Below are 18,167 nucleotides of genomic sequence, written 5' to 3'. Positions count from 1 at the left end.
CATTGCATATAACGGGAAACACGATGTCTGTAAGAATGAAGGTATTAAGCTCATGATCTTAAAACATGTGCAGAAGGTGAAGGTTGATATGGAATCTCTCGACTGCTGATAATGATCACTGAAGGTGGGATGTGGCTGTTCTCGTAGCGGTTTGTACTGGCTCAGATGGACACACTGTGGTGGTATAGCCGGTCAGCAGCTCGAAACGAGTGACCTCAGGTGGCAGGTGGTGAAAAAGTGGCGAGTGTGGTGCAGAATGTTGAACAAGCTTCAGGTGGTGGATGTAGAAAATCATGGTGACGAGTGACTCTTGTAAATGATGTAAATGGACCTAGAATGACCTTACAACGTCCTTTCCTGCAGCTTTAGTAGTACTTCCTCTGCTGTGCTTTGGTTAGCAAGAAAACTAGACGGGAGAGGCATATGCGAGTTTGGGAAGACTGGAAGTTGTGTAGATAATATTCACTTAAGGTGCAAGGAGTCCAGGTATCTTGAGTTCACGAGATATTTAGAGACGAAAGTTGGAAGATCTGATGATGGTTCTGACATGCTCTATCCAGCTTAGTTCGTCGTGCAATTGGACACCTAGAACCTTAGTGGACTACCCGAACTGGAGGCAGCCAAGGCCAAATGTGACAGACAGTAAGAGTGAACTATGGTTGGAAGAGAAGCTTATATGCATGACTACTGTCTTGGTTTGGTTGATGACAACATCGTTGGTTTTGCTTAGGTTTTGTAAGGTGTTGTGGTCAGGAATCGAGGTGATGGGTATTGCTCGCACTTCACTGATAGATTGAGGGCTTGTTGATCCCAGCGTTGGGAACGTATGATGCTTTTCATTCAGTTGGGCATTTTGATTGCTGTATCCGTGCTATTATATATATATATAATATATGTATATATATGTGTGTGTGTGTGGGTCTGTCTGTCTGTGATTACATAATTGCGTACTTAAACTAACATATTGTCCCCGCCCCTCAAACACGCGTTGGTTCAGTCTCTATATAAAGCAAGACACCTCACACAATCTTTCTCAGTGTTAGTGACTTAAGTAAAGATTACTCATGACGCCCCTTCTCACTGCTTCCTTTATCAGTTTCTACCCGTCTCTTAGCCCTCTCCGTATTTTTGCACCATCTGTTAATCATCATAAGTTTCCCTCGTTCCGTCTTTCAGTGCGAGTGTTTGTCTGTGTTTGCGTGTGTATATGCACAGGAACTCGGTAATGAATGACGTTTATAGCCTCAGACTTGAAACGGACTGACCTTGATATGTACTATTCTTGGTGTGTTTTTCTTTCGGTCAGAAGGTCAAAGTTCAGGGTTACTCGATTACGTATTTGGACGTTGACAGAATGATAGTCGTAAAGCTTGGCTTGTCCGACGAGTTTTGTAATCATGTGTCCACAGCGGCTCCAGGCATGGATGTGCATTTGGGTCAAGTGTAGTCGGGTTTACCTGAGAACTATAATATATAACTGTATTATGTTGGTAGAATATAACTGGCCAGGCATTCTGATGGTGTTGAGGATTCAAGAGTGAGATTCATTCTCTTTGTATACGATAGCAAATTTGTTCGTGTATTTTAAGTATGTGAAATGTTTTTTTCTCACGAGTATTTGTAATATCAGTTCTGCTGTTGTAGGCTTGTAAACATTTTAGTCATTCTGCAACCGTATAAAGGAGATATATCCACACATACAGATGCAGAAACATAGTATACATATATATGATTCGCTGTTCATCACGTGGCGAAGTAGCATTAGGAACAGACGAAGACTAGCCTCCTTTGCTCATACCCATCCTCGAGCCAGAACCTTCTATCCAAAGCCAATCCCCACAAACTCTTTTCGTAGTTTCTCTTTACCTCAAGTTCAGCTTATTGACAGCAAGTCGCCCCCATTAGACGACATCGTTTCAAGTCTGTCTCATGCACACCTTTTATCCTCCTGCATGATCAGGCTTCGTTATCTCAAAGCCCCTTTCCCGCCATGTTAACATCTCGTTTTCCCCATCCCCCTTTCTCGCTCCACTTCTAATACATAGATCATTCTTATTCAGTCGCTCTTCACTCATCCTCTCCATAAGTGCAAACCACTTCTCTACACTCTATTCACTTATCATATTCAGCTTACTGCCATAACACACATATCACACTCGCTTAAAAGTTCAACCCTCCTCATGCCACACGTAGTTCTCAAACTAAGGTCCGACGCTTCACCCTCTAGCATTTTGTATTTATAAATAACTCTCAGCCTTCGCCCATACAGCACCTGCCTCTTCACTTACAGACGGTGACCTTACTACACACACTTCAATGTATCTGGGACATTTGCCACCTCACCCACCCTGTGCTTCACTTCAGCTTTAATAGTCCCATTCGCTACCATGTTCTTTCCCAGTTTGCAAACTCGCATTCATACCCACTTGTCGTTCCCCCATGCTAAACCTCGTAATATTCTTTCTTTTACTTGCATTCACTTTCAACTTCTTTCTTTTTCACACTTCCAAACACCTTCCGCAGTGCATCTCTATCCACCCTATCATACGCTTCCTTCAGATCATCATAAATGGTATATGCATATCGGTCATCTCTGAGTATTACTTGTACAAACTCGTCAAATCAGACACCTGGTAGACACGTGTACAACTCCCGTACCTATATTTATTCTTTAGTCTGATATTCTGTGGATGACACTACCCTTTTCATCACTACTCTCACGTACATCTTACAAAGTACACTCAATAGATTTAAACCCCTGTAATTATAGCATAAAATTTTGTTCCTCTTGCCTTTATTCTATGCCAATATACAGGCATTTCGCAACTGCTTAGGCACCTCGCCATGATCTACACATTGTAAAATTTATGTAACAAATCGACAAGAAACTCTTTCCTTTCTTGTGAAATTCAACTGCACTCTCGCCTGATCCAGCCGCTGTGTCTTATGAAAGGCCTTTATTACCTCTTCTTTTAACCAAATCATTTGCTATGACTCGCTTGCTCCATATCTAAAACACCCTACATCTACCATCATATCTGACACATTCGGCAGTCCTTCATATTGCTCACAGAATCTCATTACCTCTTCTTTGCCCGATGCCACTTGCTCCTCTTTTGTTGTATATATATATATATATATATATATATATATATATATATATATATATATATATGTATCTGCTGCTAAATCCACTCCCATACGTCTAAAACACTTCTCTTCCTCCAGTTTTCTTCATTCCAATTTACCTCCCAATTAACTTAACCCTACTGAACATAATAACCTTCCTCTTACTCACATTTACTCTCTGCTTTCTTCTTTCACACACTTTACCAAACTCAGTCACCAACTTCTGCAGTTTGTCACCCGAATCGGCCACCAGCGCTGTATCATCAGCGAACAACTGACTCGCTTCCCAGGCCCTCTCATCCACAACAGATTGCATACTTGCCCCTCTCCAAAACTCTTGCATTCGCCTCCCTAAACAAATTTAACAGCCATGGAGACTTCACACACCCCTGCCGCAAACCGACATTCATTGGGAACCAATCACTTTCCTCTCTTCTTACACGTACACATGCCTTACATTCTTGATAAAAACATTTCACTGCTTCGAGCAACTTACCGCCCACACCATATACTCTTAATACCTTCCACAGAGCATCACATGCCTTCTCCAGATCCATAAATGCTACATACAGATCCATGTGTTTTTCTCAGTATTTCTTGCATACATTCTTCAAAGCAAACACCTGATCCACATATCCTCTACCACTTCTGAAACCGCACTGTTCTTCCCCAATCTGATGCTCTCTACATACCTTTACCTCAATCAATACTCTTCCATAAAATTTCCCAGGAATACTCGACAAAATTATACATTTGTAATGTGAACACTCGTTTATCCCCTTTGCTTTTGTACAATCGCACTGTGCATGCCTTCCACCAATCCTCAGGCACTACGTCATGAATCATACATAGATTGAATATCCTTACCAACCAGTCGACACAGTCACCCGCTTTTTTAATGAATTCCACTGCTAAACCATCCAAACCTGCCACCTTGCCGGCTTTCATCTAAAGCAAAGCTTTCACTACCTCCTCTTTATTCACCAAACCATTCTCCCTGACCGTCTCGCTTCGCAAACCACCTCGACCAAAACACCCTATAGATATCTGCCACTCTGTCATCTAACACATTCAACAAACCTTCAAAATACTCACTCCATCTTCTCACTTCACCACTACTTATTACGTCCCCATTATCCCCCCTTCACCGATGTTCTCTTTCCGTCTTTTGTCTTAGGCACGTTATTTACCTCCTTCCAAAAAATCTTTTTATTCTCCCTAAAATTTAACGATACTCTCTCACCCCAACTCTCATTTGCCCTCTTTTTCACCTCTTGCACCCTTCTCTTGACCTCCTGCCTCTTTTATAATCTCCCTGTCATTCGCACTACTTCCCTGCAAAAATCGTCCAAACGCGCCTCTCTTCCTTCACTAACAATTCTCTTCATCCCACCACTCACTAACCTATCTATTCTGCCCACCTCCCACCTTTATCATGCTACAGGCATCTCTTGCACAAGCCATCAATGCTTCCCTAAATACATCCCATTCCTCACCCACTCCCCTTAAGTCGTTTGCTCTGACCTTTTTCCATTCCGCTCTCAATTTCTCCTGGTACTTCCTCACACAAGTCTCCTTTCCAAGCTCACTCACTCTCACCACTCTTTTCACCCAAACATATATATATATATATATATATATATATATATATATATATATATATATATATATATATATATATATATATATATATATGAAATTCTTTTATTTGTCCTGACACCACATGCCGCAGACCTGTCATAGCTGGATATTCATTAAAGCAGCTGTTTGTCATAAGAACATGTCCCTTCATATAATATATTCTTTTTTCAGATTGGATCCAATTTAGATAAAAAAAAAAAGATTCGTAAAAATTACTTGTTACTTAATCCACCTCGCTGTTGGCGAACACATTTTCCTTATCTCTACAGTTCTTGCTTGTAGATTTTTGACGTGGACCTTACTGAATTTTGTTTTCCTCGTAAAATGAAGCATGAAGAGGATCAGATAGCGTGAATAAAGAGTAATATTCCATAAAGCAGCGTAACTTAGAGCGGATAACAATAAGATATTACAAATACTGTGAGAATATGCACACCATGACTAGTATTCTATAACAGGTTAGTACGCGTAGGTGACACGAGAGGTAATGACATGATTCACCAGAGCAGGCAGCATGCACGATAGCAACACAAACATACGTTTGAACACGTGACATTAAAGAACATAATGATGCATGACGCATAGCACACTATTACAACTTTACAATAGAAAGAAGAGTTGTATGTCGATGTAATGAATATCATTTTAACGTGATTTTTTTTTCTCGGTATAACTTGCGGCTGTGCTTCATGTGAAGTAAAAAAACGGAAGTGCAATACGTTATGATCATTATCATCGCTACATCTAATGTTGTATTTTGCATTTGAGCCACTACCATAGTGACGGGTGGGCGTAGCGAGTCACAGATACGATATAACCATTATTACACTTCGAGACGTTCTTAATATTGCTAGTGTTGCAAGTCTTTCCGATGGTGAAGTGTTTGTGGTGCCGACTGCAGTTGATGAGGCTCTCACCTACTGTGTTCTGTCCTGTGGTGTGGTGTAGCATTTTCTTGTACCTCCAGCGTTCGTAAGTCCTCACCCGCCACCTCCTCTCTCGCAGGTTCTGCCCGGATGTAAACAATGGAGATGGTTTTACTTGCGTGCTTCTTTAGTATCTTCCTCGCGCCACATATCTTACATTTCTTTATTCTTTATCTCTTTTCATTCCCGCAATACCACACTTTAGTCATCTCTATCGCTTTTCCTTTGATGTCGTTGTACATCTATATGTTGGGCAGGATAATAAGCCCTTGGAAATCAGATTTTAGGTCAAGATATTATAGTGACCTTACTTGTTCCTTTAAGGACTTCAGCTGGAGGGTCGGACTGGGCTACGTACGTGCAACGCAGGTGCAGTGAACGAGGAAGGTGATCTGTTGACTGGGAATCGTATTTTTTTTTTTTTTTTCAAAAAAAAGCAGCATTTCCAGCTTGTTCCTCTCTTGTTCATAGCAAGAACTCGTCTTATGGGAGACTGAGGATGTATGAGGAGTATAGGTAGTACGTGTAGTTGATAGCTAGGCACGTGTGGCCACCAGCAGTGGTGGAGCAGGACAGAGAGTTGGTCAGAACAGCAAGGACATCACCCATTTGTAATGTCACGTCTCCATGCTTGGTGCAACCTGCCTTCCTCTGTCTTTACAAACTCTGCTTTAGCTCCCTGAGTCGTATAGTTGCTTTTAGTTCAACGTTTAGGGTGATGAACTGGTATGAATTACGTGTTGTAGATAGCAGGGTTCGTACTGGGTTTACTGGTATGTGTAGAACAGTACGCCACACTTCTCGTCGGCTTCTGTCTGAACGCCAAAGGGCGTCCTTCTGCCTCGCCATCGTGTCACAACCCTTTCAGGAGAGTATTGTACAAATTTGCTTAGGTTTTCTCGTAAATTATTTTCACTGCTCAATATACCATGACATTCTTATAACCTCCCCCACATTTTTATCACAAAGACTTCTTTTCTATACTTATCCACCCTCCACAATGGCTTATTGTGCTAGATCCTCATTGAATTCTATTTGAGGATCATTCTGAGACTAGTTTAATGAGGGCAGCATAACCTTTTCTCATTGCCATTCATTCATTCATTATTATATTCTGCTGGATTTAAGTTCTAGACTCTCCATTTCTCTTGTTCCTGATGCTACCTCGCTAACGTGATGAAAGTACAAAAATATGTATGTACATAAAGATGTATATGTATTTATAGCCCAATTTATTAACCAGCCCCTTTGGGAGGATGAACACATGGGGTCAACTGTGGACCGGCTGCCGCGATCATGATTCGCATATATGTTGACTGAGACCCTTGGGTGGCCCCGTAAATGCCTTCGTATATCCTATACGTATACTCTCGTATCGTTTTTCACATCACCGTCACAACGAACAATGACCTCGTTTCGTCAACAATTCGAAGTCTCTTCAGTATGCATCTTAACCTCTTATCTCTCGTAGTATGTTATGTGAAGGACTTTTCCCGTCATCTTAATGTTCTCAGTATATATGTGCTTAACTAAGAGTCTGATCTCACTTACCTGTCATCACCACATTACCTTACTGTGAATATTTCGTTAAGGTTTTTCAGTACTTGGCGAGCTTAGTTCACACGTTCGATATGTCTCGCAAAAACTTTTGGTTTTTTTTTTTATTCTGGGAATCCCCTCAGTCATAGGAAGCTTCAACACACACACACACACACACACACACACACACACACACACACACACACTTACGTCTTTTTCTGCCTCTGATGAGAGGAGTATTGGCTAAGAAAAAAAGGCATTTGTTCTAATTCCTGGAGTTCATTAACGTTATTAGCACGAGTGGCTGTTACGGACTACCGCAGAGGGATGGCCTTGGCTGTCTGGCCAAATTATGGTAATGAGAGTAGTTATAGGATAATTATGAGATTAACTTCCCGCTGGGAGCCATCAAGAAATATGCGGCCATCGTAGTGAAACTACTATTGTGTTTGTGTCTATTGCATTGTTGGTGACTGTTGTACATGGGTGCGTGTCTGTAGACGGATTGGAAGATGGGGTCTTGTAAATGTGGAGGGTCTGAACATACTTTATTAGCACATAACAGTAAACATAAGATGGATTCATACAATACAAACAAAACACACTGCCTCTGTGTAGTTCGACAAGGGAGTCTCGTATGCTTAGTTGACCCTTGACAGTAATTATAGGAATGAGCATGACGCTAATGACGCCACTGAGCTACAGACTGCAATGCTACTGTATATCTTCATATTAAAACTTGAGAGAACTTTTGATCTCGCTGATACGACTGAAACTTCTGGCTGGAAGAATAAAAAGAAAAGAATGATCTTCACGCACGCAATGGTGTCTAAATAGATTTGTTGACGTAACTGGTATTCTGTCGGAAGATAATGTCTCTTGTTCTGGGACGACTGACTCACACTCGCTATACCAACCAAGTCTAGTGACGTCATGGAGCGGGTCAGGTGATGACAGCAGAACGCCGTCGCTTGTTAGCTTTGGTATCTCTTGTGGTAGTTGGTCACGTAGACGGACTACCAGCACCCGAACTACAGGACGCTCGTTCATGTTTCGTGAAATAATGGTCCTTTTTTTGTGGTAGCTAAAACGGCGCCAGCAGGTGATCTAACCTTGGCACTCTCGTATAACGTAATACTTACCAAACACACGCCCACTGAAATGACCCGACTTGCACCGAGCAATTTAGTCTCTCCCATCTCGGTCTTACACATCACCCAACCAGATGTACGTCCATCTGAAACTACACTCCCTAGACAAACACGAGTCGACACTTTAACATTTAGTGTAGACATCGCCCAACCCTGATTTACTTCAGACACCATTTCAACACATCCCAGGACCCTTCATGCCCATGATGCAACAACCACATCGACACACACACAGTCACCACCACATTGTATGACCTGTGGTTCCATCCGGTGGATGTGGCCAACTTGTTTGCCACATGCATTTTCAGTCTCCGAACTTTGATGCCAAGTGGCTTAAAATTCCATTCCCTGTAACTTTGCTCCTATGTTTCGTGTATGTCTCCTCAGTTCCTTCGCCTACAAACAACTCTTGACTATTTGACTTCCCGCCACGAAGCGGCATCTCTAAACATCCTCTGGCTGAAGTCCTCCATGCAGGGGATTTCCGTGGACACCACAAGGATTGGTCATGCTTTACCCGGAAAGATATCTGTGTAGGCGAGGGGCTGTCTTTGTCCCTCTTCAGCGATTTAAGGAGACTAACACGAGTTACAGATTGTCGCGACCAATCATCCAGCACACTGGATTAACTTGTTACCTCTAATACACCCTCTACTCCCATTTCTATATACACCCCATTAAGGTCCAATGACCACAGTCTTGTTTCTATCACGTTTAATTGGGCCTGACAATTCTCTGTTCACTCCCACCCTCGCAACGCCAACTTTGCTCCCATGGGAGAGCTCAGCGTTCATTCCTTGGTGACATCTTTGCTGACTTCCGCTAAGACGGGTACAACTTGGCTGGCCGAGATGACTTTAGTTGAGGTGAACGCATAGCGGTGATAATCTTGGCTGGGATGGAGTTTCACGTCCCATCATACATCATCTTTCTCTGTCCCTACAGTTATGGTCTGGTCACTCCCGCTTTGATTCTTGAGGCATCAGGGACACTGGGTATATGGCAGTGAAACCCCATCTATTCCCCTGAATCTCTTTCATTTCCGTTCAGAATCGTTACAAACCTGCTCTTCGTAAAGCCAAGCATACCGTCATTGAGATCGAGTTCACCGACTTGACTTATACTGACAAATCTCTCTGGTCCTTATCTGATAACGCCTTCAGTAACTTCTGTAATCGAACCATTTCCTCTCTTTTCCAACCTGAAATTTTTTTAGGCAGCTTTGCAACGGATGAGACAGCTCTTTAAGGTACCATTTTTCCCTTCATTCATCTTTGATTCTGTATCTAATCATCGACCCTACCTCGTCACACTGTATTTGTCATCGGTGTTATCCTCGCGCCAGGTCTCCCGGCTCCAGGTGTACAAAACATATGTCCCAGATGGCATACCGCCTCGAGTCCGATTGTAGTGTACCTCCGATCGTTCTTCGTCGATTCAGCCATCTCAAAATCCAGACTTTTCCTTCTTCCTGGAAGTATGCTTTAGTGGAGCCCATCCCTAAGAATGGAAGGCGCGCTCTAACCCTTCCCGATATCGCCCCATCGCCCTCACTTCTGTTGTCTTCAGAATCGTAGAAAATTTCTTGAACTCGTTTTCGCAAATTCATAAGATATTCCCGTCATTCTCCCCATGAGTACGGATTCCACAGTACCAGATCTGCTGCTGATCTCACTTCCTACATGATTCGCCTCTGATCCTCCTCTCTCTCATGGATTCTGATGAAGCTTTGTCGTGAACCCTCGTTATCTCCCAAGCATTTGACGGGTGTGGCATAAAGACTTTCTTTTCCTAATACCTACTATCCTCACTAGCCGTTCCATTGCAGGAGTCGTCGGCGAGGAATTCCCCCCTCCTAACCTACGGTCAGTGGTGTTCCTCAGGGCTATGTCCTCTCACCTACTCTCTTCACTCTATGAATGATCTTTTTTTCCTGAACATCAGACGTTAATTTTGGTAAGTGTACTTTACACAAATCGACTCGTTTTCCCCTCCCTCCTTCCTCTGAACATATTTCCGCTCATAATTCAGACATTGTCATCATCGCGACACTCTGCAATTGTTCTATAATGCAGTTTCACCTGACACCTCTATCGGAGCCAGTTATTTAAATCTTCTCGGCTTCAGAAGGTCCCAGCATCAATATTGCCACGTTAGCAACAACGATGCTAGTTTAGTGTTAGGTATACGTGCCTATGCAGCGTTTGTGCATCTGTGGTGAATAGACTTTTTGGGCATTTCACTCTAGAGAATAAATGCATAGATGAATGCAGTATGCACGCGCATTCACCCTATGGCAATCATATATGTATCTCCACACACATACACACACTCAAAAATTGACAAAAAAAAACATGTATCCATGCACCAAATAAAGCTCTGAATCATATTGACCTTCCATGCACAGATCTCATCACTGTCGCTTGAGAAGTCTCGTCACATCAGACCCTCCACAGCTTGTGACTATATATAAAGAACCATATGTATACACTACTTTCTCCCCTTGACCTACGCTGCTCGAGTATAGTCGCCCTGGGTGTGTCCGACGATAACGCTACCCACTTTAAAATGACGCATGTCCTTGTGGTATGTCGTAGTATACCTCGCATATTTGCATTAGCACGATATACCGTCATCACTCAAGTTGCTGGCACAGTCTTGGCAACGGTGCGCGTTGGCGGGGCGGCTGCCAAACTCCGTATGGCAAAGTTGGTTGAGGGTGATGGTGTCTGATGGTGCGGTCAAAAGTGGTGGTGCTTTGGGGGGCCTGGCAGATGTCATGACGTGTGGCGTGCGGTGTCCCATGTTGTTGGTTGTGTGCGTGGGTGTATGATTGCCTGTCTGGTATTACCTGTTCGTACTGTACCGGGAGGGAGTTGTACAGTCTCGTGGAGCCCCATCTCGTGTGTGTGTGTGGACGAGGGGGGTGTGATGTATGTATAGGCGTTTGTCTGTGTGGATGCTTGCTTCTGTATGTGCTTGTCTGTGGTCACTTTTTGATTACTATTTGCGTGTTACGCTCGTGTAGCTCACGTTTATTACCCCTGTCTGTATGTATTATGTCTTTACGCCTGTGTGTGTATATACACACCAGCACACCCCAGCGAAAGACATACCCATTTATCGACCAGCGTTAAGGGGATGATGAACACCTGCGATGGATTTGGGCCAGTGACTCGCTCAGGATTCGAACTCCTGCGGGTCCGACCCTGCGAGGGCCCGTGTTGACTCATTGTGTGCACGAGTGTGTGTTTAATAAGGTTTTCTTTGCGCGTGAACCTGTATATGCGCACGTCTGTTTGATGATATTCATTATGAAAATAACAATAGTTAATTGTGATATTCATTATGAAAATAACTAATAATAATGATAGTAATAATGATAGTTAATTATGATATTCATTATGAAAATAACTAATAATAATGATAGTTGATTATATTTATAATGAAAACTAATAATAATGATAGTAATAATGATAGTTAATTGATTTTCATTATGAAAATAATACTAATGATAGTAATAATGATAGTTAATAAGATAACATCAACAAGAATAATCAACGGATTTTGACATTACTGTAGCCCAAGGCTGTAAGTATATATTGAAAATTCATGCAGTGATAAAGGAGGGAACACGGGGAAAGAAAGGCAAGATGATAGTGATTGTATAAGTGCAAAGATGGAGGTAACTGTGCAAGATGATCATTAAGTGATGGTTATCACAGTGTTTAAGACTGGGCTGCCCATGTAGTGTGTGTGGTGCCGAACTGTAGCACAGTCGAGGGATCTCGGGTGCGATGTATGATGGAGCAGCATCCTTCCCGAGCTGTCCAATGAGGACTAGGTGATGGCTGGAGTGAGTGAGGAGGGTCAGTGTTTATGGATGGTACTTGGACGAGTGGCGTTAGAGTGGACCGAGATCAACCTGGCCTGTTTCCCCATGGAAGATTACCACCCTTGAGAGGCAGAGGTACGTTAAGTAAGAATTAACGTTGTGGTCGATATTCGCGTAAAGCAGAATGGTTTCCTTACGGTGTGAAATGTTCTTTCCCAGCATGCACTATGTGGTGGCAGGAAGCGGCGCAGCCGGGAGACATGTTGCCATGGCTGATGCTATGATAATGGGAGAGTCGTTGACGTGACAGTACTTCCGTCAAACCTGTGGGTCCAGTAGCGTATCATTTTGAAGGGTGTGGATACGGTAGGGTCCCATTTTTGTGTCCTGTGGGATGTCAGAGAGAGAGAGAGAGAGAGAGAGAGAGAGAGAGAGAGAGAGAGAGAATTTCTCTTAGTTGAGCGTGCTTACGTGTGCGCTCGTGTGTTCCTTAACCACATGGATCTTTGACGACTCTTCTCAGTGTATGTATGTCACGAGGATCCTATTATCCATACTCTTTCTTCGACACGACGGATGATTATATAACTGATGATTATGTAACGGATATAATCTGACAGACACGTTGCATCATCCTCACCACTTAACCTACTTGTATATCATCTCATGATTACATCTCACGAGTCCCTAATTACGATTTTAAACACGAAGGAAATTTCTCTGCAAATTTCATGAACTGAGACATGTAAATGAGGGCTTTTGTGATGGTTGCGATAAAACTCCATGTTATGTTGTGTGTACTAATAATGATGATGAACGGTTTATTAAGTTTATACAGCTACTCTGCTGACTATACACAGTTGAGATAGAACTGAGGTCACATTAATAACTAGTTATTAAGATCAGTGTGTGTGTGTGTGTGTGTGTGTGTGTAGAAGTAGTGTAATGTATGCCTTAGTTAAAACAATTATAACCGAAACGTGTTAAAGAAGGAAATAAAAACAGTACGAGAGCCAGATCGTGGAGAGGCCACAGTGAGCGTGGATCGTATTGACAAACACTCCGCCACTGGATGGTCAGACCTCGCGTGACTTCTTCATTAGAAGAACAGAAGCAGCAAACGCACTAACAATCACACTAACAAAGACATGGCTCCGGGGACATAACATACAAGACCACTCGGGGAAAAAGAGCCAGCACACACACACACACACACACACACACACACACACACACACACACACACACACACCTTAACAAAGACGCCACTGCAACAGGCGTACCTCGCGTGACTGTGGCCAGTAATGCACCTGCAAGACACACACACACACACACACACACACCCTCCGGAAATTCCATCAAGAACACTGCTTAACGTAGACAGTAGCGCGGCCCTGGGGAATTATCCTCTGTCGCCTAGGTGTGTGTGTCCTCGTTACGATAACGAAGACGATAACGATCAGGCTGATAAAGAAATTACCGCCGGTACACCGTAGTGAGGTAACACACACACACACACACACACACACCGCTGACAAAATACATTAGCCAGGGACCCTTCCTCCCTCACACCACGGGAGATCTCGCGTGCCTGTGACACACCCAACAGACCAAGAGGTTCACACACCTGGCGAGGCCACAGCTTGGCTCTGCTGTGGTAATTACCCCAGTCAGGGCCACAGGAGGCGGTCTCCCTCCCACACGACGATATCACACACACACACACACACACACACACACACACACACGCGCGCTTCGATGTACGCATACAAGCGATGCCTTACGCATGGAAGTGCGTGCACATGCAAAAGTACACATTAATGCACTCAAACACGTCTACACAAACACACACACACAGTGCACCACTTTGCAAAGCATGAATCCAACGGGCATTCGTTCGAGTTCTGGTCCGGGCAGCCGACTCGCAGCCAACCCAGCTGTACCTTCCCATACGCTGGGGATGAGTACGTATATGCTTATACACTACATGGCTAGGAGACGGGACAGCACGGGAGTATAAAACTCGCCTCGCAGTAATACACCGATAGTAGACAAGACACACGCCATGGCCAGAACACGCTCAAGTGGACTAAATCCAGGGCTATGGCACCAGCAAACGGCAGCTGACTCGCCTCCCAGGCCTTCCCACCCCTGAGGAATTTCTCTCTCTCTCTCTCTCTCTCTCTCTCTCTCTCTCTCTCTCTCTCTCTCTCTCTCTCTCTCTCTCTCTCTCTCTCTCTCTCTCTCTCCCACGATCATTATTGCTTTCTTGTGACCATGCGTTTGTAAGCACATCATCAAGAGAATGACGAAAATAGAAGACCTTACGCTCAAACTAGACTTGCTAACGAAAGTGGAAAGTATCGGATAATAAGCCACTGGTGAAGCCTTAGCTCACACAAGCATCTGAAAAGTATGGGTTATGCGTTACTCGTATGTCGTCCTTGTATCTTCGTCGCATAGTCTGTATGTGGTATGATGTTTCGTGAGTGTAGTAAATTATTCTTTGATCAGTTTGGCTGCTGCGTTGCCGACGGAAGGCTTAGACCTCGATACTTGATGACAGCGCCTCGGTAGGTCGTAGATGTCTCTGATGGTCTTAGGAATGGAAGGTCTGGTAAACAGAATATACACAACTCTTGGAAATGTTAGGATTCTGTCTGCACTTTGTCTTCCTCATTTGTGTGTAGACGAAACACTTTGGTAATGGCACAGATATCTGGCATTTACGTAAAATCCATAGGAAAATAGTGAACTATATTCGTTTTAGTATCTGTGAACGATACCGTCCTAGTCTCTGACAGTGGTGATGTCTACGTCCGAAATTCGGTTTCGGCGTTTTCTTGGAAAGCAGGTTATTTACATACGTAGCTAATTTTCCAATTGCAATAGATTCATAAACGTAAACACGCGGGATCTTCGCGGAATCATGAATTTCTTTTAAGAGGGAAAAATTCCTGGTGGAGATTAATTACAAGGGTACATGAACTTTGCTGGCCCAGCTCCGGGGAAGAAGACTCGTAAATTCTGTAATTTTCAGGAGTGAGAACTGTAAATTCTTAGAGAGCATTATAGATCCTTTAGGACTCGTAAATCCTTTCTCTTTTTCTTTTGAGGGGCCTCTTATGCCTCCTGCCGGTAGAATCTGTAGCTCCGTCGTGAGTTTCGAGAGACCCTATCCGCACTAGGACTCGTCAGTCCTTGTGAATCTTGTAGACCTTGTTATGGGCTTAGGATTCACAAGCTCTGGTGGACCTCCTTGCATCTCCTGGGGCTTGCGTTTATAGATTCCATCAGGTCAAGTGAATGTCCTAGGTAAGAAGACACTTGAATCCTGTGTCTTTTAGGAACGGGGTGTTCGTAAATCCTTGTGTGCTTTCTATATCTCCTAGAACTAGGATTCATAAATCATTGTGGGATTTCTTTGCCTCCAGGGTCTATGACTCTCATAAATCCCTGTTGGGGGGTGGGATCCTAAGTCTCTTGCGGCAAAGGACTTAAGTCCTGTGGGAGGCCCGGGGAGCACGGAGGAGCGGAGGGTCGGCCAGCGATGTGGAAATCGTTGTAGGATTTTCCTTTTAGTTTGGGCCAGTGAGAGCTTACACGAGGACGTGTATGGCAAGGTGGAGAGAGAGAGAGAGAGAGAGAGAGAGAGAGAGAGAGAGAGAGAGAGAGAGAGAGAGAGAGAGAGAGAGAGAACCTACGTACGTTGAGACTGCCAGAAGGCAGAGCTAGCACGGTAAAGAGAGAGGGAGAAGGAGACCTACATTGCATAGTGCACTGGCAGCTTCATCCAACATAGGCACACGCCACATACATGCCAGATTTACGAAGGAAGGCTCTGACATGACTAGAAATTTCACGAGTGTTTTAAGACGCAAGTATAAGGGCGGAATTCCATCCGGGTAATAGGTAGCTATCGATCTTCCTGTGTTCTGTTCTTGTTGTTTGTCTCTGGTGATGACTTCACTGACGCCTGCAGAGGAAGATAAAGGAAATAATGAGCCAATTTGTTCATGTTTCCCTCCTCCTCTCCCAGTGATTTGCTTTAACGTGCAGCTACTTCACGTGAATGCATTTCAACTTGCTTTCATGAGATTGAGTCGCATTATTAACACTTAATACTACAATATCTCCAAGTCCTGAGTGGCGATTCTAAAATATTTTTACAACTGTGTTGTTGTTATTTGACCACATTACTTCCAAGCGTCTGGTAAAAGGTTTCCCGACTATATTACGTTTGAATAACTGGTGGCGATTCTTTAGGCTTATCGTTTCACACAGCCAACTAACAGACCACGTCCAAGTAGCCAGTAGATGATTCTCAACCAGCATTGAACTTTTCAGTGTTTGGCAAGATTCAAAAGAACTGTGCTCTTCCGTTCCACGGGTGTACGGTCTTTTTTGTTGTACGCTCGCAACACGAATGGGGACTGGTGTGTTGTAAACTGACAATAGTGGGGACTGGCGGGTTTTAAGTTCCCAGCACTAATAATTGCTGTCTTGTAAACTGACCTTAATTGTTTAATGGTGTGTTGTGAAGAGAGGTAATGGTGAATGGAGTGCGGTAAGCTCACAGTAGAGGTGACGTGTGTTGTAAGCTCACAGTAGTGGTGACACGTGTCGTAAGGTCACAGTAGTGGTGACGTGTGTCGTAAGCTCACAGTAGTGGTGACGTGTGTTAGCTCACAGTAGTGGTGACATGTGTCGTAAGGTCACAGTAGGGGTGACGTGTGTGTTGTAAGCTCACAGTAGTGGTGACATGTATGTCGTAAGGTCACAGTAGTGGTGATGTGTGTTGTAAGTTCACAGTAGTAGTGACTGATGTGTTTTAAGCTCACAGCACTGTAGAGGATTTGTGTTCCGTTAATTGACATTACGTAAGAGCCTTTCTATGTTGAACGTCCCCTACATGTTAAGAGGGTTGGTTCGTGCTAACTTTACACCACTGGCCAAAGTAGGTGTGTGGTAGTAGGTTTCCACCACTTAACACGTGCAAGAGTCGGTATACTTCAAGTTTCCACCACCTTACACCAGTGGAGAGACCGGACGTGTAGTAAGCTTACACCGCATATAAGGGTTTGCCGTGTTTTAAGCTAACAAAACTGTGAATACTTGTCATGTTGCGATTTCGCACCAACACACAACGTATACATCTTGTTGCAAGTTGACACCAATCTGGGGAGATATGGCTTAGCTAACGTGCCTAGGTTTATGTGAAGCCATGGCTGCATAACTCTCTCAAATACGGACCCGGTCTTGCTTCGGCTGGACTGTCAGTGCTACCATTGTTCAGGAATGAGCAGTTGTGTCAAGTCTCACATAAGGAAAAGAATAATTTGGTTCCGTCCAACGGACGTGACTCGCGCTAGCAGTTGTAGATCAGTCCAACGGTTGTGACTCAGATTAATACTTGTGAATTAGTCCAACGGTTGTGACATAGTACAATGGTTGTGACGCTATCTAATGGTTGACAGTCCATCATTTGACTCGTTCCAAGGGTAGTGATTCATTGCAACGGTTGTGATTCGTTCCCAACGGTTGTGAATCGGTCCGACAGTTGTGACTTGGTCAATAGGACATGACTGAACCCTAACAGTTGTGACTCTGTCCATTGTTCGTTACTCAGTCCATCGGTTATGACAGTCCAACGGTTGTCAGTGCAACGGTAGTCCAGTGGTCATGACGTACTCCGAGACCGCCACTTGGTCCCACGGTTATGGCTCTGTCCAACGGTCGCGACTTGGTCCAGCGGTCATGGCTCATTCCAGCGGTCGTGGCTCTGTCCAGCGGCTGTGATACTCCGATAGGTGACTTTGTCCAACGGTTGTGACTATTGGGCTATGACTAAGTTGAGGGGCTGTGACTCTGTCTATCATGCGTGACTCGACCCAGAAGGAGCTCGTAGATATTGGTCTATACGAGACCGTCATCCAACTCTGTCAG

At 43.9% G+C, this 18,167-nt stretch overlaps 1 protein-coding gene across 1 annotated transcript in view; it reads left to right on the top strand.

The window, feature by feature from the left end:
• The window catches only part of LOC139764789 (uncharacterized), an 821,726-nt gene that overhangs the window by 66,559 nt on the left and 737,000 nt on the right, over nt 1-18,167 (top strand). The gene's annotated exons all lie outside the window — the stretch shown is intronic.

This window comes from Panulirus ornatus, chromosome 4, assembly GCF_036320965.1.
Source record: "Panulirus ornatus isolate Po-2019 chromosome 4, ASM3632096v1, whole genome shotgun sequence".
Lineage (NCBI taxonomy): Eukaryota > Metazoa > Arthropoda > Malacostraca > Decapoda > Palinuridae > Panulirus > Panulirus ornatus.
This window is presented reverse-complemented; position numbering and strand designations above follow the sequence as displayed.